The sequence below is a fragment of the Corythoichthys intestinalis genome, unplaced genomic scaffold (assembly GCF_030265065.1).
Source record: "Corythoichthys intestinalis isolate RoL2023-P3 unplaced genomic scaffold, ASM3026506v1 HiC_scaffold_45, whole genome shotgun sequence".
Taxonomy (NCBI): Eukaryota; Metazoa; Chordata; class Actinopteri; order Syngnathiformes; family Syngnathidae; genus Corythoichthys; species Corythoichthys intestinalis.
In genome coordinates this window covers 32501-55135 of record NW_026651614.1, presented here as the reverse complement: position 1 = coordinate 55135, position 22635 = coordinate 32501, and the positions used below count along the sequence as shown (strand labels likewise).

Sequence of the window (22635 nt, the reverse complement as noted above, 5' to 3'; positions counted from 1 at the left end):
GGCGTTCACACCCCTCCATGGCGCGCGTATATTCACCAAGCTCGACCTACGCAGCGCTTATCATCTGGTCCGTGTCAGAGAGGGAGATGAGTGGAAGACCGCGTTTAACACTCCCCTGGGCCATTTTGAGTATCTCGTCATGCCTTTTGGACTCACTAATGCCCCGGCGGTTTTCCAGAACCTGGTCAATGACGTGCTGAGAGACATGATCAACAGGTTTGTTTTTGTTTATCTTGATGACATCCTGATTTTCTCTCCTAACCTCACAGAGCACGAGCAGCACGTACGCCAGGTGCTCCAAAGACTCCTGGAAAACCGTCTGTTTGTGAAGGCAGAAAAGTGCGAGTTCCACGTCCCAGAGACCAAATTCCTGGGCTACGTCATTGCCAAGGGTGAACTCCGCATGGACCCTGGTAAGCTAACCGCAGTGGTAGAGTGGCCACGGCCCACCGATCGGAAACAACTCCAACGTTTCCTCGGGTTCGCAAACTTTTATCGGGGGTTCATCAGGAATTACAGCAGGGTCGCAGCACCGCTAACGGCCCTCACATCGACCGTTTCACCGTTTCGCTGGTCTGACTCTGCTGACGCTGCCTTCAGGTACCTTAAGCAACGCTTTACTTCAGCCCCCGTGCTGGCACATCCTGACCTTGCCTTACAGTTCATTGTGGAGGTGGATGCCTCTGAAATGGGCGTGGGAGCAGTCTTGTCCCAACGACAGACTGGCGATGGCAAGGTGCACCCCAGTGCATTTTTCTCCCGCAGACTAACCCCCGCCGAGCAAAACTATAGCATTGGGGACCGCGAGTTGCTGGCTGTTAAACTTGCCCTGGAGGAGTGGCGGCACCTGCTGGAGGGAGCTCGCCAGCCTTTCATCGTTTTGACTGATCACAAAAACCTGGAGTACCTCAAGGCTGCCCGGAGGATCTATGTTTTTGGAACGTTTTAATTTCTCTCTCTCCTATATCCCAGGGGCACGTAATATCAAGCCAGATGCCCTATCCCGCCAGTTCCTGCCTAGTGAGACCAGGGTGGACCCGGCCCCCATTCTCCCTTCCACCTGTTTTCTTGCTGCAGTGGAATGGGAGGTGGAGTCCAAGGTTAAGGAAGCCCTTGGGGAGCACCCGGACCCCCGGCAGGGGTCTCAGGCTAATTTGTTTGTTCCCGCATCAGTCCGGCAACAGGTGCTGGAGTGGGCCAAGTCGTCTCGCCTGTTCTGCCACCCGGGTATCCGCAGGACCCTCGCTGTGTTGCGCCAATGGTTCTGGTGGGCCACAATGCCTGAGGACACACGGGCTTTTGTCACTGCTTGCCACGTTTGCGCCCGCAACAAGACCTCGACCAAACCCAGCTCTGGCCTGCTTCGCCCTCTTCCCATCCCTAGCCGCCCGTGGTCCCATATCGCCCTGGACTTTGTCTCCGGTCTCCCCCCTTCCCGAGGTAACACCGTAATACTCACTGTGGTTGACAGATTTTCCAAGGGGGCCCATTTCATCCCGCTTCGCAAACTCCCATCGGCGAAGGAGACCGGAGAACTGCTGGTCCAGCATGTCTTCCGCCTGCATGGCATCCCGTCTGATATTGTGTCTGATAGGGGTCCCCAATTCACCTCGCAGGTGTGGAGGGCTTTCTGCGCAGCTCTGGACGTTGGTGTGAGTCTCTCCTCAGGTTACCATCCTCAAACCAACGGCCAGTGTGAACGCACAAACCAACAGCTGGAAGCAGCACTCTGCTGTGTCGCACAGTCCTGTCCCAATTCCTGGAGCGACCACCTCTCCTGGGTCGAATATGCCCATAATACCCTGCCGAACGCCTCCTCAGGCATGTCCCCCTTCCTGTGCTCACTGGGCTAACAGCCCCCCTTGTTCCCATCCCAAGAGCAGGACATAGCGGTTCCCTCGGTGCAAAGGCACATCAACCGGTGCACCAAGGTTTGGAGGAGAGCACGCGCTGCGCTAATCCGCTCGTCCGAAAGTTCCCAGGCCCAGTCCAACCGTCGCCGTACACCAGCCCCTGTCTACTCTGTGGGGCAGAAGGTATGGCTCTCCTCAAAACACTTGCCACTAAGAGTTAATTCCAGGAAACTGGCCCCACGTTTTGTCGGCCCCTTTGAAGTAGAGAAGGTAGTGAATCCCTGCTCAGTCCGCCTCAAGCTCCCCAGGTCTCTGCGTGTCCATCCCACCTTCCATGTTTCCCAGGTAAAGCCGGTCTCGTCATGCCCGTTGTCCCCTCCGGTGCAGACTCCCCCTCCTCCATTGTTAATTGACGGGCACCCAGCCTTCAAAGTGAGACGTCTCTTGGACGTCCGCCGTCGTGGCCGTGGGGTACAGTACCTCGTCGACTGGGAGGGCTATGGGCCTGAGGAGCGAAGTTGGATCCCAGGCAGGCAGGTGTTGTGCAGGTCCCTGATACGCGACTTCCATCGCGCCCATCCCGATCGCGTGCCTCGGGCGCCTTGTGTCGCCCGTGGGGGGGGGGGGGGGGGGGGGGGGGGGGGGACTGTTAGGGCTCCTTGATTGCAGGCTGGAGACCAGACGGGCGAAGACGCCGACAGCTGCAAGCCATCGAAATCAGCCGCCTTTATAAGCCAGCTCGTCGTTGCCGCTCGTCGCCAGACCAAACTTTCAGTAATCCCGTCAGTGAAGTCCAGCATTCAGGTATTTACCACATTAATTCTTACCCGGCTAATCAGACCTCTTGTTCCGTCCCAGGATTCCCCGTGCCTGCTCCCTGAATTGTACCGACGCCTGATTGAGCTCCTGTCAACACCTGCCAGCTACACGCCAAGTGCACGTGCGGTGCTGCGACTTGTGCTCAAATAAACTTTTGAAAATCACCACAGCCACCCTTGTCTGCTTTGGGGTCCACTTCCCAGCGCACCCTAACATATTGAGTGTAATAGTGAAAGACACATATCAGCTCTGCACCCTGGTCCACCGGCTGAAGCTACACACCAGACTACAACCAACAAAGACGACAGCGGGGAGCAAAGTGAAAGCTCATCATCCTCAGTCAACTCCATGTGTACGAAGATTTGTGGAAGCGAAAATGGCTCACGTTCATGTTCCAAGATCTGCTTAGTGAAGCTGGTCAACGAGAGAAAGCTGTTAAAGTGTATGCTGTGTTGGACGAACAGAGCAACAAGTCTCTTGCTAAGACTGAATTCTTTGAAATTTTCAGTGTAAACTCTCAGATGATGCCATACACACTGAAAACATGCTCAGGTATACAAGAGACAGCAGGTCGACGAGCATCGAATTTCATACTGGAGGCTATGGATGGGAAATCACAACTTCCTTTGCCCACTTTAATCGAGTGTGAGATGGTACCAGACGACAGGACTGAAATTCCATCTCCAAATATTGCACTCCACCACGCTCACTTACAGCCAATTGCCAACAAACTGTATCCTGTCGATCACGACGCTCCCATTCTTCTGCTTTTAGGAAGAGACATCTTAAGAGTGCACAAAGTAAGAGAACAGATCAACGGACCAAATAATGCTCCTTATGCACAACGGCTGGACCTGGGGTGGGTCATCGTTGGAGATGTGTGCCTAGGAACAGTCCACAAGCCTTCGGATGTAAATGTATACAAGGCAAATATACTATCAAACGGACGCACATCTCTTCTTCATCAGTGTCCAAATACTATCAACGTCAAAGAAGACTACAGCGGTATGCAGAAACATCGTGGTTTAACATCACAAGCAAGCAAGGAGAACGAGCATGCTTAACCGAGCACCGATACTCTTGGATGTTCAGTGTTTGATAGAACTCCAGATGACCATAAACCAGCTCCATCAATAGATGACAACGCATTTGACTCTCATGGAGTCAGAGGTCTACCAAAATAATGAAAATAGACAAGTGACACAACCTGGAGTCGGCGCCAAAGATCGTGTGCAACGTCTACGCGGCAAGCTCTGAGGACCGCTACGTCTGTGTGACAGCGCGAACGCCCCTGGAGATGGGCAAAGACGACAGGCTAAAGACTGTCACCACCCGCCACAACACCGACAACCACCAGTGGCAGGACGTGGACTCGCTGCCTCTGATCTACATCTACGACAAATTCCAGATGGCAGTAGCTGCCACCAACCTGGAACGCATGGCTTCCTACTGCCCCAAGAGCTACGCCGAGCAGGACGAGGCGGCCCGTCAGAAAACCGGGTCCATGGATCTGCATTATATATATATATATTTTTCTTTCATCATTATTCATTCTTTTTTTTTTTCTTTTTTGCATATTTATTGTCTGCTTTTTTTTTTTTTTTTTCTTCTTTCTTTCTTTAGGAAGAATGAAGCCTCTCGAGTAACCTCTGAGAATTTGAAATTTTCTTTGGTTGTATAACATATACTGTACAGTAGATATATATACAGTATATTATATATTTAAAATATATTTTAATAAAACTATTTTTTTTTTCTATCCAAACGGAGGAGGCACATTATAAATATGGCGCAAAACACTCAGATGACTTGAAGTTCTGCTCCGAGACCCCCAATTTGGCCAAATTTCAAAATTGACCTATATGCATGTGTGATACATCATTGGAAAGCTTAAAATCTCAATTTTCTGGGGGAAGAAAAAATTTGAACAGGTGGCCATTTTAAAAAAAAAAAAAAATTTTTTTTTTTTTTAAACAGCGGAAGCCTATCTGGAGGTGAGAGAACGCGACAGCAGAATTACAGACGCCATGACTTTAACGAGATCTTATCGTGTACTTTCATTTATCGATCCGAAAACTCCATGTAGCATGTATCACCAAGTGTCAAGACAGAGCTGTGAATGGCCACAGCTGTTTTTTTGGCGGATTTTATGGGTAAAACATGGTAATATAACAAGAATCGCCACGCAGAAATCACGGACATCAAGGAGTAGTCGAGATTTTCTTTTTCATATATTTACCCTTTTAAACGTCCCCCCCCCCCCCCCCCTAATTTTCTTTGTTTGGATCGATTATGAATCATCTAACATAACGGGGAAAATGCGACAGTAACAAACAAATACAGTTAAGCGATAGTTATGAGGTAGATATCTGTGACTTATTTACAGACGCCAATTGTTTTCATTGTGACGTAATGTAATTAAAAGTTTAAAATATGTCATGTTTAAAAATGATTCAAAATTAAAATAAATATATTCAATAATAATATTAAGATAATAAAAAATTAAAAATATTTTTTTTAAGTCGATTTTCTTAAACGAAATATTAGACACAGTTTAATGATTCTAAACTCAAAATGGCAGACATTTTGGATAATAAATATAATTACTTTCTTTTTATGGCTTGGCAGAAACAAAAACGGTTGCGCGACGTCTGTAAACGGGGGTTTCCAGGGTAAAACGGACCAACTAAAAATAGTTCGGGGGCTTAATGCACCATGAATCTGCTATGGCAGCATATAGACATATTGTTCTATCAAACACATCGGTTCTTTTGGCTCAAAATGCTACAGTTTATTTTAAAGAAGGGTGCAAGAGCAGAAACTGCTTTTTCAGTCTTGTCTGTGTTTTCCGCCATATATTAACGTTATATAGGCATCTTTGAGTGAACATCGAGTAAAATTCAAGTGACTCAAGGCCGGGCCAAGTGTTCTCTTTTTGGGGGAATCAATATATGGTCTCCCTACTGTTAGCATCATATCAAAACAAATGAATGTGTCAACAGTGAATGTAGTGGTTTGAAGGGAGATGGCGTGCAAATGTTCACTGAAGTTGGTTTATAGTTAAAATGATGTTGTTTAATGTTTAATAAACTAACACATTAAGAGGTCAGTGAATGTTGACTATATTTCTGTAGTCTACGTTATTTACCAGATACTAAATGTGTGTACATGTATGCACACCTGCACATGAGCCCCACAAAATAATTTGTTTTCATCTTCCTGTGCTCTCTAACCAGAGCCGCTGTAGTGATCAGCACGTCTGAGCCAAATCGTCACAAGTAGAATGTTCTACACTTTTTTTGTTATTATCATTTCGACAATATTTTATTGTTTGTGATGTTAAATTTATATTATCTTGCACATATCTAATGTGGTATAATAATCATAATAACGTTGATATTAAATAAAGAGTCATTTTCATTGGTGAATGACTTTTTGTCATGTGTGGATACATGGTTAAATAAAAAAGGGTTCGATTGATAAATAACATGTTGTTTCATCATTTAAAAAACAAATCATTAAAAAAACAGATTTGGATTTAACATTTTAATTTCGTAGGGTGCGTAATTTTTGAGCCATAGGACAACGGGAGATGAACAACGTTACGATCGCACCTGAAATAAAACGTTGGTTGCGCTTTTGATATTTGACCACGAGATGGAAACAACGTACTTTATAACAATGTCTGAATTGCGTCGTGCTCGCAGTTTTTGGTTTTGTTCATGTATTTTAACTAGATTGCTGGTTTCTTTTCTAAATACAACCCAAACACGGGACTAAGCGTATTGTTTATTCCCCCTGTGAGTGCCGTTGGGCAGAAAGTAAAGTTAAAATAATAATAATAAAATGTAATGCTTTGTCACCAAAGCTGAAGTTGATAAAAAACTAAGAACATCATGTTTTAGCCTACACTCAAAGTTGTCTATCATAGTGTATCATATGGGATTTTTCATTATGTACAATTCGGTTCAAAAGTCTGGGGTCAAAGCGACCCCAAACTTTTGAACGGTAGTGTATGTATAACAAAACTACATACTGTGGTATTGAAAGTTCCCAAATGGCTTTAAAACAGAAAAAAAAAACTTTATTTATATTACATATACATTCATATATGCTGTTTTTTTTTTTTTTTTTTTTTTTTTTAACTGTTTTGTTGGGGGTAAGCAATTGAGCAGATAATTGGAACAACAGTTATTAGGATGGGCAGGGCTGCAGGCAAGCAGATAGATGGGCAGGCAGGCCAAAAGACAGGCAGGCAGATAGATACATTCCTATTCTGAGTGCCCTGCTGCCACTTTAAAGGGTACCACGAATAGAAAGACATGTAGTTCTTAAACGATAAATTCTAGTACGAGTTATAATCATTTGATCTTAAAACCCCTCTTAATGTTTTCGTTTTAATACAAGTTGCAAAATTTTAAATCAAAAAAGTAACTAGTAGCTCGCCATTGTTGTTGATGTCGCAGGGCGGCGATGTCACATGAGTACACTGCTGTACTTCCACAGTGTCACTCTTTAACTATGTTAGGTAGTGATTTAAATACACCACAAGGTGTCAATGGCGAGTATTAAATTATCAAGCCAATGACTACATTTGTCCCTCGACGGACGCCGTAGTTTCCTTTTTCGTGCGGGTCCATTTGTGCCTTACGTTCATTTGTACGTTGTCTTCACAACATACAAGACTCCTGACATAGTTTGTATATTGTGACTAAATATTGCCATCCAGTGTATTTGTTGAGCTAAACGAGTTGCTAAAATGTTTAAATACAGTTTCACCAAAGTCTTATGCGTATTTTGCATAATTCAGTGACGTGCGGTCAGGGGAGGCTCTGCCTCACCTGTCATCATGACAAAAAAGTAATTATAGCATTGATTTTTTATTCATATTTGTCCATTGCTCTTTATGTATGACTCATTTCAAACATTTTTATAGTCAAAATCGCTGAATTTGCCTATTTCCTGTTCAAATAAAGAAATGAAACGAGAGGTGCGGCAGCAACGAGTAAAGCCTCACCTCTGATTGCGCAATCCATAACAAACCGGGTTGATACATGGAATTGGAGCGTGCTGGTTGCCGTACATCTGCATGTCGCCATTATAATGTTTCCACATACGTTTATTTGACCTGATTTTCCACAGTCTGGCTAATGTCTTTATCCCTTAAAGTTTAATGTTTGTTAGCGACATATTTAGTTTTGCTGATGGGAAATAAAACCGCAGTGAAAAGGCACAGGCTGCGGCAGATAGTACTCTGCCGCACTGCAAAGGGGCGTACGTGAAACTAGACTTTCCGTTAAAAGTGGACGCGGTTAACACAACACCGGAGCTAAAAGGTTTGCTTCAAACTACGGGACAGAAGATAACTCGCGCTTTTCAAACGGACTGGTACACCGGAAAAGACTGGCTATGTGGCTGTCCTTCGAAAAATCGCCTTTGCTGCTTTCCCTGCCTTTTCTTCTCAACTTGTGCCAATGTCTGGACTAACACGAGATATTGTGACATTAAAAAACTACCACGAAGCCTCAGCAAACATGAGAGCTCGACCACTCACATTCAAAGCCTGATTGCTTTAAAAACTTTTGGAAGCTCAAGGATCGATTTGGCTTTGAAGAACAGCGGAAGCTCAACGGTAGCATCCTCAAGGCTAAGGTAAAAGAAAACCGAAAGAGTTTGAAAGACCTCATTAATGCAACCTGCATCCTAGCTAAACAGGAGTTAACATTTCGTGGTGAAAGCGTGTAAGCTCTTCTAAACGTGGCATATATGTAGAACGATTACATGGTTTTGCTGAGAAAGATGAAAGGTTAGCTAGACATTTGGACACGTCCACTGTGTTTTCTGGCATGTCAAACAGAACACAGAACGATCTAATTGAAGCAATCCTCTCCATTGAGGCGGAGAGATTTTTTTTTAAAGTAAAGGAAAATAAGGAGGACTTTTACAAAAAGGGCGTAGGTTTGCATAGGGACGGTAGGTACATAACACTACCAACTTTTCAGGATGCTAAAATTGTCCCCACAAACTTTTAATTAGCCTTACCTTTTTTGCATGATATAATGTTCAGTTATATAGAGAATTTAGATCTTTCAATAGTTCCATATGTTGTAAGGATAGAATTGACCCTACCATTATTAAGTGAATCATTTTCATTATGTTTATGTTTGCTAATAAAAACCAGACATTTATTCAGGAAGTTTTCAAAATGTTTCTTTAGTATTTTTTGAAAACAAAGGTTTGAATCGAACAGTGTATCATCTGAACCAATGCACGTAAAAGTTATTATCAGAAGATAAGGATTTATTTTGCATTGATCATTTTGCCTATTAATTAATTAGGTTCATATACATGAGAAATGTGGCCCTTTGCCCCCTTCATCCAATCTGTTTGGTCTAATTGATGTCCCGTCCCCAGCAAAAAGTGTACCTACATGCAAGTTATGCTGTTATATCGTCCCTACGAATGTTGAGACCAAACCTATGCCCTTCCAAAGTAACGCCGGTTTTTGTGGTGAAGGACAGGCGCAAGACCACAAACAGTTTTCATTTCAATCTTATAAAAAAAAAAAATAATAATAATAATAAAAAAAAGAGCTTAGACCAAGAAAAATACAATAGAATATTTAAAAACTCAATTTTGGCCTTAAATAAAATATTCTTTGTATATTCTTTTTGGACAAGCGTTCAGGAGGCATCCAAACCAGATGGCCGAACCCCCTCAGCTGGCTCCTCACAATGCGGAGGAGTAGCGGCTCGATCCTCCATCCCGGATGATCACTTTTTCACAATTATCCAAGAATGAACTCTTTACACTCTGCGTAGTAAAATCGGGGACGCGGCGTCCCCTTGATATGTGTTGGCCATAACGTCTGTTGTACCATAAAGAAAATAAATAATTTTTGGGCAGTACATAGACGAATAGTAGCTCTTTCATTCAATACCAGATGTCCTGACAGATCCAGATACCTGTTGCATTGTACCCAAATGAGTTTTCCGCAGAGCCAGGCGGTTTACCAAAAATTGACCGTTACCAAAATTCTTCACGATGACCGACGTAATTTTGACCATGTCGGTAAATTTGGTCATTTAATAAAACAAGTGAATATAGTCTTTTCATCCCGCTTTGACGCTGTGTTGTTCGGCTACGTTCGTTCCCCTTTAAGAAAGCAGTCAGTGTGTTTACATGTGAAGTCACGTGGTTATCAGGAAATCAAGCAAACAGCAGCCCAGTAGGCTAACGCTAGCGGCTAATGCTACAAGCAAACGTGATGGAGTCGGGCTTAAGGGAGCTTAGCCAAACTTTCACCCGACATTAAGTAGACTCTTGGCGGCCTCCAGGCAGGCTTTCACCCGCTTTCCTCACGATTTCATGAGAGGGTGCTTCTATTGCTTTCTACTGGCTGACGCTAGCGGCTAACGCTACAAATGAACGTGATGGAGTCTGATAGCGGCTCTAACCTTGTCAAAACGGCTGAACTTAATGAGTGGATTGGGCACCGACTGCATCTAGCAATTAGTATGTCGCGTTATTTTGTATCTGTGTGTGTGTGTGTGATTTCTTTGACAGCTTTTATGATGGTAAAGCATTCACCATAAATTATAATCCAACAGTGGGGCTTATAATATCACCATTTAATGGCCACCGCTATTTTTCTGTATGTGCTTGCTTTATTCTCTGTCATTACGGCCATCATAAAATCTTAAACGCTTCATTGGCATAAGAGCAATATAGCTTTAGCGTGTGTGTCTCTGTGGTGGGGGTGCATATGTGCGTGCATGTATTTAAAAAAATGCTCTGAAAAAAAGAAGAAAAAAAAAACAAAAAACAGAAACATTGAAGTAAAAAGCAAAAAGTAATAATGTCACATCAGCCATGAACAATAAGTTGTCTGTTTGAAGTGTACTGTTCAAGTCGTATGTCATTTGTGTTACAATGACATGTTTGCACAGTCGTCGTATTGATTTGTATAATGTTGTTCAAGTCATACTAGCTGTTATAAATGTTCACACTTGAATTCTTACTGTTTACAAGACATTTTCATATACTTAATGTTTAGACTGCATGTACAATTGTTAAACATGTTAAATTGAAAGCTGGTAAATAAAAAAGAGAAACAGTACAGAAAAGCAGTTTCTTTTCAGGTCAGTCACGTCAGCCTCTCGCCATAGTACACGCACACACACACCCACGCATCCCCCACCCCACACACACACAATTTAGTTTTTGTGTCTCAGTTTTTGTGTTTGTTTTTGTGTCTGTCTGTTTGTCAGTTTTTGTGTTTGTTTGTCTATCTGTCAGTTTGTATATTTGTTCGTGCCATGTGAGAGAATATTGTCAAAAGCTGGAGAGGTCATTAGCAAAAAGAGGAACCGGCTGAAACCAAATGCTGCTGAGATGATTCTGTTTTTAAATAAAAATGTGTGAAACACCCAAATCCCCATCCCAGTGTCACTAGCATTCTATACACCTACCATCAAGAGTTCCCTATTGCACAAGCATTTGCGTATTTCATTTAAAAGTAACACAACAGCTTTTTTTTGTTTGTTTGTTTTCATTATTATTATTATTATTTATTTATTTTTTTTATTAATCTGGGGGAAGAATAAAGAATACATTTCAGGCTAGTGGTCAAACCCACTACTGCTCGCACATCAGACATAGTATATAACCACCATACCACCCACAGGTTTCATTGTTCAGATGACACTTGGTCATTTGGTTAGATGACAATTCAATATATTTTTGTCCAGAAGATGTCACCACACTGAATTGTGTCAAATGCCTCGTAGCACGGAACCATCTCAACACATTTGCTTCAGCGGTACAGAAAGCAGCGGTGAAGCAGTGTCGTCTGTCGTGACTCACCACACTGATTCGTGGCAAATGCTTCATAACACTGAATGAACCATTTCGACACGTTGCTTGATATATATTTACTGCTTCAGAAAGCTAAGGTTTCTCCATCACTAGTACGACCCTAATTTCCAAATGTTCCACGTGACGTTGAGACGTGTTTGATGCACGAATTCTTCTTTGTTTGTATGTTTGTTTTCTTTTGATGCACGAGTTCTTTAGAGCGTCATCCTCCAGCCTTTGTGTCGTTGGACGTGCGTGCGTGCGTGCGTGACGTAGTCAAGCTTGTGTGTCTGTCACAGAGCGAAAGAGGCTTGCGTCGTATTAAATTCTCCTCTGAAGTTTATCTGGCTGATCTTCTATCTGGACCTGAGAGATGAAGAAGGCACAATCGCTCCTTTTCCAAGCGTTGACCGTGCTTGGCATTTGGGCTTCGCTTGGTGAGTTCACGTTTTTATTTGACTTCAAGGTTCACTGCAAACGTTGTTGGGACTGGATTTGTTTCTTCAGATCATTAGGGGATCAATATAAAAGGGCATTTTATTGGCCCCACCTCGGGGAAATGTATACTTGTCAGATTACTAGACATATTAAGCAAACTGTCAGTCTCATTTGAAACAATGGAAACAATACATAATACATCCGCGGTTTTGAGACACTTTCTGATCCGACTGTGAACTTTTGAAAAAAGGGTGTAGTAAAGCCTATTTAAAACTAACGACTGACTTTAAGCATTGATATACCACTCATTTAACTCACTGACCGCCACTGACTGAAAACCTGAAACATTCACTTCGGTTTGCCTTGGAAGGCTGCAAATGGATTGGACGTCTAGCACCGTCATTGGCACAGAAACGTGAGAATCCATAGCCAGTCCTCCCAGTTAAGAATAAGCGCACTTCTGTTGTTGTCAGTAGTAAGCTAAACGAACCAAAATTATACATTAATACAAATGTATATATATAACTATTTTAAAACTATTAAAATTATTATGAATTAAAAAAAAATAACACTAAATATTACTATTAAATTGTATAATAATAATTTTAATTTAATAATAATAAATTTAATAAATTCATAATAATTTATTTTTTAATTTAATTTTATAGTATTATATAATACTATATTATTAGTAGTAGTAGTATTACTAAATATAATAACACTAAATATATAATACTAAGTATTGACTAATGGCAGTTAAATACTCTTGTAGTTTAGTTTTAGTTTTATACTAAAGGGTCATAGTATTTACCTATGATATAAATAAATATCTACTTTTTTTAATTCCATTATAATCTTAATGATTTTTTAATCAATAAATTATCAATAAACCCAATAGATTTGTATTAATGTATAATTGTATTTTTTCATATATAAATAAAATTAACATTAAAAAATAAAAAATAAATACATATATGTTACAGTTCTACATGGACTGAGGTTTTCAATGCAACGCTTCACATTCCAGGTGTTTTGTTTCACATTGCGAGATGGATAATTTTGTATGTGGTGCTTGTGTGTGTGTTTTGTCATAATGTATCAAACGTAGGAAGAGAATGTCCAAAAGACATGTGCTTCAACACAACAGAAAACTTAGCTCCAAAACCATTGTCTGTGATCTCAATTGATCTGGATCATGAATACATATAGGTTGAGGTGCTGGAGGGGGAGGGATAATTGAACTTTTAATGACCGAAGGGAAAACAAACAACAACAAAAAACCTGCAGTTGAACACAATCTTGATGACTTTTACAATTGTTGTTACAATATGATTAACACCCCCCACCAACACAAACCTATATAAAGACAAACCGAACACTTTAAAATGCAACTTTTTTTCACCTCGACCTATAACCTTACTCACCTTGTCTTCACTGATGCAAAAGCATCTATTGCACTTTCATATGACAGTTGTTTTGGAAGGGCACTTCTTTCCTGGACTTGGTGGGCTTGGACTTGGTGCTGATGTGGATAAGTTCGCTGTAAAATGACACATTTCAAAGGTAAAGCGTTGGTCAACAACATGTCACTTGTATTCTGCTTGCCTTTAGCCAAAGCATCGAAAGCGTTACTCTTTGCACATCCTAAGTGTGTGTGGGTGTGTGCGTGCGTGTGTGTGTGTGTGTTTCAGACAACCCTATGCTGAGAGCTACAAACTCTTTTGTGAACAAGTGATCCGTCAAAGGATTATCGTTGACAAAGAAGTGCTCAGAATGGACAAGCCAAGAAGGTTGTTCGTGAACATCGTGAAGAACCATGAGGATCTTGATGCTTCAGACTACAGGTAATTTATAAATATTCATACTAAAAAGTATTTTTTTTTTTTTTTTTATTTAGTCTCTGAAAAAAAGCCTTGAGAGAACGTTTCATTTTGTTCTCTTTGGTGTATTTGTGTGAATGAGAAATATAAGCGCAAGAGTGAATGTATTATGTGGGTGTGTGTGATGTGAATATGTGTGTCTTGTGCTCATCTTTCCCTTTAACTTTGTTTCAGGCGGGATATGCTGAAAAGAAGATTGAAGTGTGATTTCCCCCAATTAGTTTTTTATGGGGAGAGATTTGTCTCAAAAATATTCTCACAAATGCTTTCGCGATTCACACATATCTTTTGTAGATGCACAAATATATCAGAGATTTTCACATGTATTTTCGAGATCCACAAATATATCCATGAGTTTCACATGTGTTTTTGTAATTCACAAGTATATCCTCGAAATTCACATGTGTTTTTTTTATGTAGTGCGTGCACTCATCATGAATTATTGTTTGTAAGCATTCGAATTGTATATGGGAATCAGCGGCCGAGTGCATTTATTTTTGAGACAAACATAACAAGAAACGGTCAAATTTTCTCACACAAGCGCATTTGCGATTCACACTTGTGTTTTTCGAATTCACAAATACATCCGCGATTCTCACAAATACATTAGTGATTTTCACACGTGTTTTTCAGATCCACAAATACGTCCGCGTTTTCCTCGTGTGTTTTTTAAATCCACAAATACTTCCGCAAATGTCGCATGTTTTTTTTAATGATGTGCGCGCAATTATCATGACTTGACATTTTTTAAGCATTCAGTTTTGCTTGTGAATTGCTGGAGCTGTGTTTTTTTTGTTTTTGTTTTTTTTTTTAAACAGCGAACACGCGCATTTCTTTTTGAGACAAACGTCACTCGATGTTTCACCAAGATTTTCTCACACACAGTAAACCAAGAATTTTCACGTGTCTCAAATAACCTCCGCCTCAGTCCGATAGGCGGCAGTATTGAGCGCATAGAAAGGTCAAAAGTGCCCATCAACACAGATGGCAAATGGTGTTCTACTTATGTAGCGCTTTTCCACCTTTCAAGGCGCTCAAAGCGCTTTACACTACATCGCCATCTACATACAGGTGACGCAGCACCAGGAGCAATGTGGGGTTCAGTATCTTGCTCAAGGATACTTAGGCGAGTTCATCAGGGCAGAGAATTGCACAACCTCTGGGTTGGGGGACAACTACTCTACCGCAGAGCCACGCCATCCCCATCCCCAGATCACATACGGACACCTAGCGGGTGACATTACACCGGGCAACAGATAAACAGGTGTCTTGGGTCCGTTGGAAAACCTACCCTATTCCATTTTTTGTTTTTATGTGTGTTAATAAAAAAAAAATAAAAAAAAAAAGAGAAATGAATCATCTCCCGTTTCCCAATTAAAAACTGCTAATTCAATAACGGAAACGAGACTTAATCCATTTTACCAATTAATGGTTTTGAGCTGAAGTCGAAAAACAAAATATGTCCAATATTTGTTTTTATTAACAAAAAAAAAAAAAACAACAGCACAAATATGCCAGGGGGTTATAAACATTTCAAACATTGCACATCAGGAAAATAACAAAACAAAACACAAACAAAAAAACAATGAATAATGCTGTGAGCAATTATTCACAAAGAGATTCAAGTTTTTCCACAAATATTGTTATTTTCCGCTTTTAGATTATTTGATTTTTTAAACAGATTTATGTAGCACACAGTCTCGTTATGAAAGTGAGAAAAAGAAGGTAACAGCTTGCTAAATTTACATTTGTGTAGGTAGAATTTCGACAAAATGACAAGATTAATAATAGAAACAATCTCTTTCTTGAGATTCTTATAGAAACAAAAACAAAAAAGACATTTTCCCATTTGAGTTTGAAGTCCACATGTGTAGGCTCCTGATTCTGAACTTGCAAAGTTCTTTCCAAAATTTATTGGAAAAAGAGCAGGTCCAAAAAAGGTGCTGAACTGTCTCTGTATCAATGTCCCACTTTAATTTTTTTCATGTAGTGGTTTGCAGGATAGTACTTATCTATAGATAATTTTGAAAGCGACTTCTTTGACCTTACTTGTCAACCGAAACATATTGGGGATAGTCCATACTTAGGCGTGGACCAAATGATATCTCCAAAAAGACTTAACATATGCTTTGGATCTAATCTCGTTCTGAAATAGAGATCGAGTATATCTATTCAAATTTTTGTTATGTAGTAAACATAATTTCCCCACACTTGAATTTAGTATATTTGGAGGAGATAAAGTTTGAAATGGCATGTTTACATTTCTGCACAGCATAATGAATCCTGAAGGAATCGCATCATCAACACTAGCATATTGCTTAGGTCTAACTGGTAACTGAAAATAATCCCAAAACTCCGCGTAAAACATAGGTGCCATTAAAAAGTTGTGACACAAAAAGTGTCTTCTGCCTCTAATTGTCCAAAAATAAAGATTTGTTTTTGCAAAGAATTCAATGAGCCATGACCCGGAAGACGAGGCCTTATTGAAGAAAAACATCGTTTTCCGGTTCAAGGCTCATTGTAAAAGCGAACTCGGAGGAAAACAAATATTGGTCGTATTTTGTTTTTCGACTTCAGTTCAATAAATTGACATTGTAAAAACGGATTAAGGTTCGTTTTTCGTTTTTTATTTTCCAAAATTAGAAGGAAAAACAAACGGCCTCAAGGTACACGGACAGTCTTGATAGTTCTTGAAGTTTGGGAATCATACTTTTATAGTCTATGCGCTCAAAACTGCCACCTATCAGATGAAGGCGGAGGTTATTTGAGACACGTGAAAATTCTCGGCTTACTGTGTGTGAGAAAATCTTGGTGAAACATCGAGTGACGTTTGTCTCAAAAAGAAATGCGCGTGTTTGCTGTTAAAGAACACAGCTCCAGCAATTCACAAGCAAAATTGAATACTTAAAAAATGTCAAGTCATGATAATTGCACGCACATCATTAAAAAACATGCGAAACTTGCGGAAGTATTTGTGGATTTGAAAAACACTTGTGGAAAACGCGGACGTATTTGTGGATCTGAAAAACGCGTGTGAAAATCACTCATGTATTTGTGAGAATCGCGGATGTATTTGTGAATTTGAAAAACACGTGTGAATCGCCAATGCACTTGTTCTTGTTATGTTTGTCTCAAAAATAAATGCACGCGGCCGCTGATTCACAAATACAATTCGAATGTTTGCAAACAATAATTCATGATGAGTGCACGCACAACATTAAAAAACACATGTGAATTTCGAGGATATATTAGTGGATTACAAAAACACATGTGAAACTCATGGATATATTTGTGGATCTCGAAAATACATGTGAAAATCTTGGATATATTTGTGCATCGACAAAAGATATGTGTAAATCGCGAAAGTATTTGTGAGAATATTTTTGAGACAAATCTCTCCCCATAGTTTTTCACACCCCTTTCCAGCGCAACATGTCTGAAATGTTTTTTTTGTTTTTTTTGTTGGAGACTTTATCATCAACAGACAAACTTTTAGACAGGATACCTCAGTCATCAGGTACATCAGCTACCGACTCTACTGAGGTAAGACAAGAAAGTGACACTGAACAAATGGCTAGCACACCATCTGGTTGGAAATCCACAGAACAAAGAAGGACACTTTACAGTGCAGGGCTGCTATTGAGGACCATTCTAAGCGAATCACCCTCACTGAAATGCCCATGGCCTCCCACAGCAGAAGATTTAAATGTATGTGAAGCGAAAGCTGTTGTGCCTGTTGAACAGTACAATCGATTGGTGCAACAGAAGAACCAACACTAGCCGGGTATGTTGATATTCCTGATGATGTGAATCTAAAAGTTCTCTCTCTATGTCAAGACATTGTGTATCTGGAATGTCCATTCCTCCAACAAGTGATGCTCTCTTCCAACACAGCAAAAGGGCAAACTACGAGGCAGCAGTAATGCGACATTGTCTGACTGGTATGATGTGTGCCCCTTCACCAATTGGCAATGGATGGGACATTGAGGATGGTGAATTAACAGTAAAATGGATGACTAGAAATCCTGCCCCAGATAGTGTGCTACAGGTAATCCACTGTGGTTGCAAGATAAGCAAGTGTGAGACTGAAAGATGTTCATGCTTGTCTGCAAAAATGTCCTGTACAGATTTATGCCACTGCCAGGACTGTGAAAATATTTCAAAGGAAATGGGATGATGACACTGATGATACTGATATTGATGAGTAATCACCCACCATCTCTCCTATGTTTAGTTTCATTATCAAAATGTTACTCTCCATTTTAACACCTTTAAAACAACAACAAAAAAAGGCTCTTTTCCCTTTTCCAAAAAAATAGACCTTTGTTCAATTTGACTGCCAAAAAAGATGGATGTTCCAATGAAGTGCTATTGTTTTATTGAGAGTGCACATTTCATATATGTGTGTGTATATATATATATATATATATATATATATATGTGTGTGTGTATATATATATATGTGTGTGTGTATATATATATATGTGTGTGTGTATATATATATATGTGTGTGTATATATATATATATATGTGTGTGTATATATATATATATGTGTGTGTGTGTATATATATATATATGTGTGTGTGTATATATATATATGTGTGTATATATATATATATGTGTGTATATATATATATGTGTGTGTATATATATATATATATATATGTGTATATATATGTGTATATATATATATATATATATGTATATATATATATATGTATATATATATATACACACTGATACACGGCCCATGGGAAAACCCATGGACAGTGTATCAAATACTTGTTCTCCCCACTCTATACATATATATTCCTAGATTTTGACAAAATTGGTGCAGGGAAACGTTGGGTGAACTTTTAACCCAAAGTTCAGAAGGGTATTATCTTATCAAAAAATGCATTGAACAAGTAGTGCCCAGACAGTGGAACGAAACCCATTTTCTAGGCACTTTTTCAGGGTCCACCCCAAGGCCTAATTCTATTTAACACAAGACTTATTTTTCATCCCATACAATTTATTTAGCAATTGGGGGAAATTACTTAGATACATACTGTAAAAATATTGGAGTAGAGAGATAAAAACAATGATGACATTTTGCTGCTGTCTGTTGCATTTTCCGCGTTCTGAATCTTCCCCATTGGGCTGATTTCTAAATCAGCTGAAATCGTTACTCTGCCGACGTCATCACCTAGATGGAGGCACTAGAGCAGGGTTCTCCAACCCAGTCCTCAAGGCACACTGTGGGTCCTGGTTTTTGTTCCAGCCGATCCAGCAGAGGCAGTTGAGCCAATGAGGCTTCTGCTAAAACAAGCCACACCTGACTGCAATCAAGTGATTGCACTTGTAAAACACCAGATTGGGGAAAAAGTGTTGTCATCTTGTTTGGTAGGAATGAAATCCTGCACCCACAGTGTGCCTTTGTGGAATAGGTTGGGGACCCCTGCACTAGAGTGCTACAATGATAGGCGGGGCTAAACGGCAGATTAAAAGAAACATTTCTCTTCATCTGCGCTTTGCCAAATTGTTGTATATAGTCGAATGATCTCAAAATATGATTTTAATTCACATAATAATGCTATTTAATTTCATCGTGTCACAGGCGCTTTAAAAGTCAGTGATTGCAGGACTGGTTTACTTTCAAAAAGTGCTTGAGCCGAGTTTTGAGGGTTTGTATTGCGGGACACTCCCTGATGGCCCTACTATGACCCTAGTCATGGGGGCGGGGGCAAATCAAATACTTAAATAGTATTTTTTTAAATTAAGAAACAAAGCACATGAAAAAAAAATACATAGTAATGAAGTAATAAAATAGAAATAATTCTACATGAAATGAAATTCATTCTAAAAAAAAAATCAAAACTTCAAAATATAAATGAAAAATTATTGAAATAAATCAAGATTAAAAAAAAAAATAATAATAATAACATTAATTCAAATAAGTGTCCCATGTGTGAATTTTGCTGTGGGAAAGTTATTCATTTAATTTTGTTTTGTTTGATGAATCTTGTGACCTCTCATATCTTAACTCTATGGCTGCCTCTTACGGTATTCAATCCATTTCAACTGATTGTTCGATCGCTTCCAGCCCCTCCCAGTTAAAATGGATTGGACGTCTATCAATATCTTTTACTTATTACCACAACAAAAATTGTGACCTGGGCTGGCGGTGGTGAGGTAAACTAATGATAACTTTTGGATAGATGTCCACTGATGTGACCACTGTAACCGAAAGGGTTAAACATCATCCTCAAAAATAAAAAGTGCAAATTACCACACAAATGTTCCTTTTTGTGCTATACACAAGTGTGGATGCAACCCCGTTGGTTACATAACTCTGTCGGAATGGCTGACGGTTACCCATTTGATTATTTCACCTTATAACGCATACTGTAGCTTGATCTGAGGCTGAAATGCATCCCAACTCTTCTTTCTTGATTTCTGTCCCAATTTACATCCATTGTCCAGTTCACTGGCGCCTGTGGCACAGCTGTGATGGTGTGTGATGTAATCCTACTTGGTTTAGTTATTGTTGGGTAAAGAGACATACTATACATTGTATCCAAAAAATTGTCCATTGCTGCCAGTTTGCTTGGATTTAATAAATCAATATTAAAATCTCCACAGATGAAGAATGTTTTCTGCTTAATAGTGGAAAACAATTGGCTCATCCATTCAGTGAAGGAATCAATACATGAACCCGGTGATCGATAGATTCAACTGACAATTATATTTTTCTTTTTTTCATTGGAGATCTCTATTGTCAAACATTCCAAGTGTTCTTGACATATCTATTCAATTCAATTTTATTTGTATAGCCCTAAATCACAACAAGGTTGTCTCAAAGGGCTTTGCAGAGGCAATATGATACAAAATCAGAAACAGCAAATGAAGCAATGAAGATGAATACATACATTTCAAGTCCTGGGCATCCCCCATCCTTAGACCCTCCATGTCGGCAAGGAAAAACTCCAAAAACTCCAGAGTCTTTGGGAGAAAATGAGAAACCTTGGGAAGTACCACACTGAGGAGAGATCCACTCCCGGGACAGATAGGCAGGGAGCACCAGTACTGCTAATGGGAATTAGCAGGCGAAGTTACAGTCCGTAAAGATACATTGGAGTAAAGGAACAAGAAGAGGTCCATCTAGCCAGATGAGACGGGGGTAGCAACGAGGACATCCATCCAGCCAGGGGTCCGGACAGTCAGGAGGCTGCAGCTGAAAAAGGGGTGGGGGGAAAGGGGAGACCGGGTGACGAGTGATGAAGAGACTAGACAGATATTACCATATTACTAGATATTACCATTGGAAAATAGAAATTAAGTAAGACAAGTGGTACTGTAGGTAGAGTGAGAAAAAGGAGATAGAACTCAGTGGCTGTACTTCCCCCAGCATTATAGCTTCTAGTGCAGCTGTATCTGTTAATACCATACATTTAATTGATTTATGAATATATAGGGCAACTCCACCACCAGTTTTCTTTTCTCTATGTATTTTAATTCGTAATCATCCATAAGAAAATCAATACCTTTATCAATATTAAACCACGTTTCTGTGATCGCAATTATGCTGAAGGGGTGTGTAAATTGGTGCAGATAGTCTTTGGTAGAGCTGACATTTTTGTACATGCTTCTGCTGTTGAAATGTATAATTGACAGTTTTGCCCATTGAGTTGATATGATTTTCATACAGATCTTGTGTAAAAATAATCGCAATTGGTAACAGTAGAAGAAAAGAAATGATTGTCAGGATCACTTTCTATATTAGGGACTCTTTTGTTGGACTCGTTGGATTTAAAGGCCTCAAGTTCTATTTGTTTGTTCTGAAGGGTTCGCAGAAGTGGATCAATGTCGCTCTTATTCCTGAGTACAGTTCGTGTGTTTGATGTATCGTTCATAGTCATTGTATGCAGAGATGGTACCTGGTCTTGATAGGTATCAGTACTTTTCAAGCTCTTCAATATCTCGCACCATCAGCACTTTTGCTTCCTCAGGCGTTCCGTTCCATTTAATGTATATTTTACAATTGACTACCCACGTGTGTTGAATCTTGCGTTGCTTTTTAAGATATCTTGCCTTTTTGGCGATATCAGCATTCTTCCGTGTTAAGTGATCGTTCATATATACGTCGGTACCCTTCAACTTGCGACCTTGTTTCAGCAGCATTGTCTTGTTTTTTCGACTGATAAATCTCACGATGATGGCTGGCGGTCTGTCATTCCTCATCGGCATTGAGTGGCACGCCTCGATGTGCTCCAAGTCCAACGTTATTCCCTTGCTCCGAAGGTAAGATGCCACTTGTTGCTCCACCGAGTTTTCCTCCTGCTGGCTGGGTTCCCCGTCGTCCGTGGCCACCGCACGCGCATAAGTGCGCGGTCGGATCTTATAAATGACTTTCCAATATATGGATTTAAAATTAAGACGTTGCCGGTAAAATGTTGTCTGTAAAAGTTGTAAAGCAATAAAACAAACAACAAAAATGAATGAAATGAACAAAAAACATTTTTTGTAATGGGTAAAAAAAATATTTTTCAAAAAGATCATGTGACTAGTGTTGGGTTTTGTGTTGTTTTTTTCCTTAGTGTGACTTGTCTCTGTGATTACCCATTGATTTCACCTGTCGTGCCTGCACATAGTGAGTCCTCCTGTATTACCCAGCTGTTCCTCGTTGTCTCGTTACCCCTTGTCTGCATGTGTGTGTGTATAAAAGCACCCAGTTTCTTTTCAGTCCTTGTTGCGTCATTGTCAATGTAAGTGTCTATGTCAACGTCAAAGTCCATGTCAGGTTCTC

At 40.2% G+C, this 22635-nt stretch overlaps 1 long non-coding RNA gene across 7 annotated transcripts; it reads left to right on the top strand.

The window, feature by feature from the left end:
- The first annotated feature begins 11484 nt into the window (after positions 1–11484).
- On the top strand, positions 11485–21737 carry LOC130911432 (uncharacterized). 7 transcript variants are annotated; one of them, XR_009062132.1, is made up of 5 exons: positions 11485–13529; positions 13658–13810; positions 14021–17389; positions 17473–17630; positions 17741–21737. It is a non-coding gene; the product is annotated as an uncharacterized LOC130911432 (long non-coding RNA). The 7 variants fall into 7 exon arrangements; XR_009062130.1 differs by having other exon boundaries at positions 11487–11965; positions 13450–13529; positions 14021–17630; XR_009062128.1 differs by having other exon boundaries at positions 11487–11965; positions 13413–13529; positions 14021–17630.
- Positions 21738–22635: the final 898 nt, after the last annotated feature.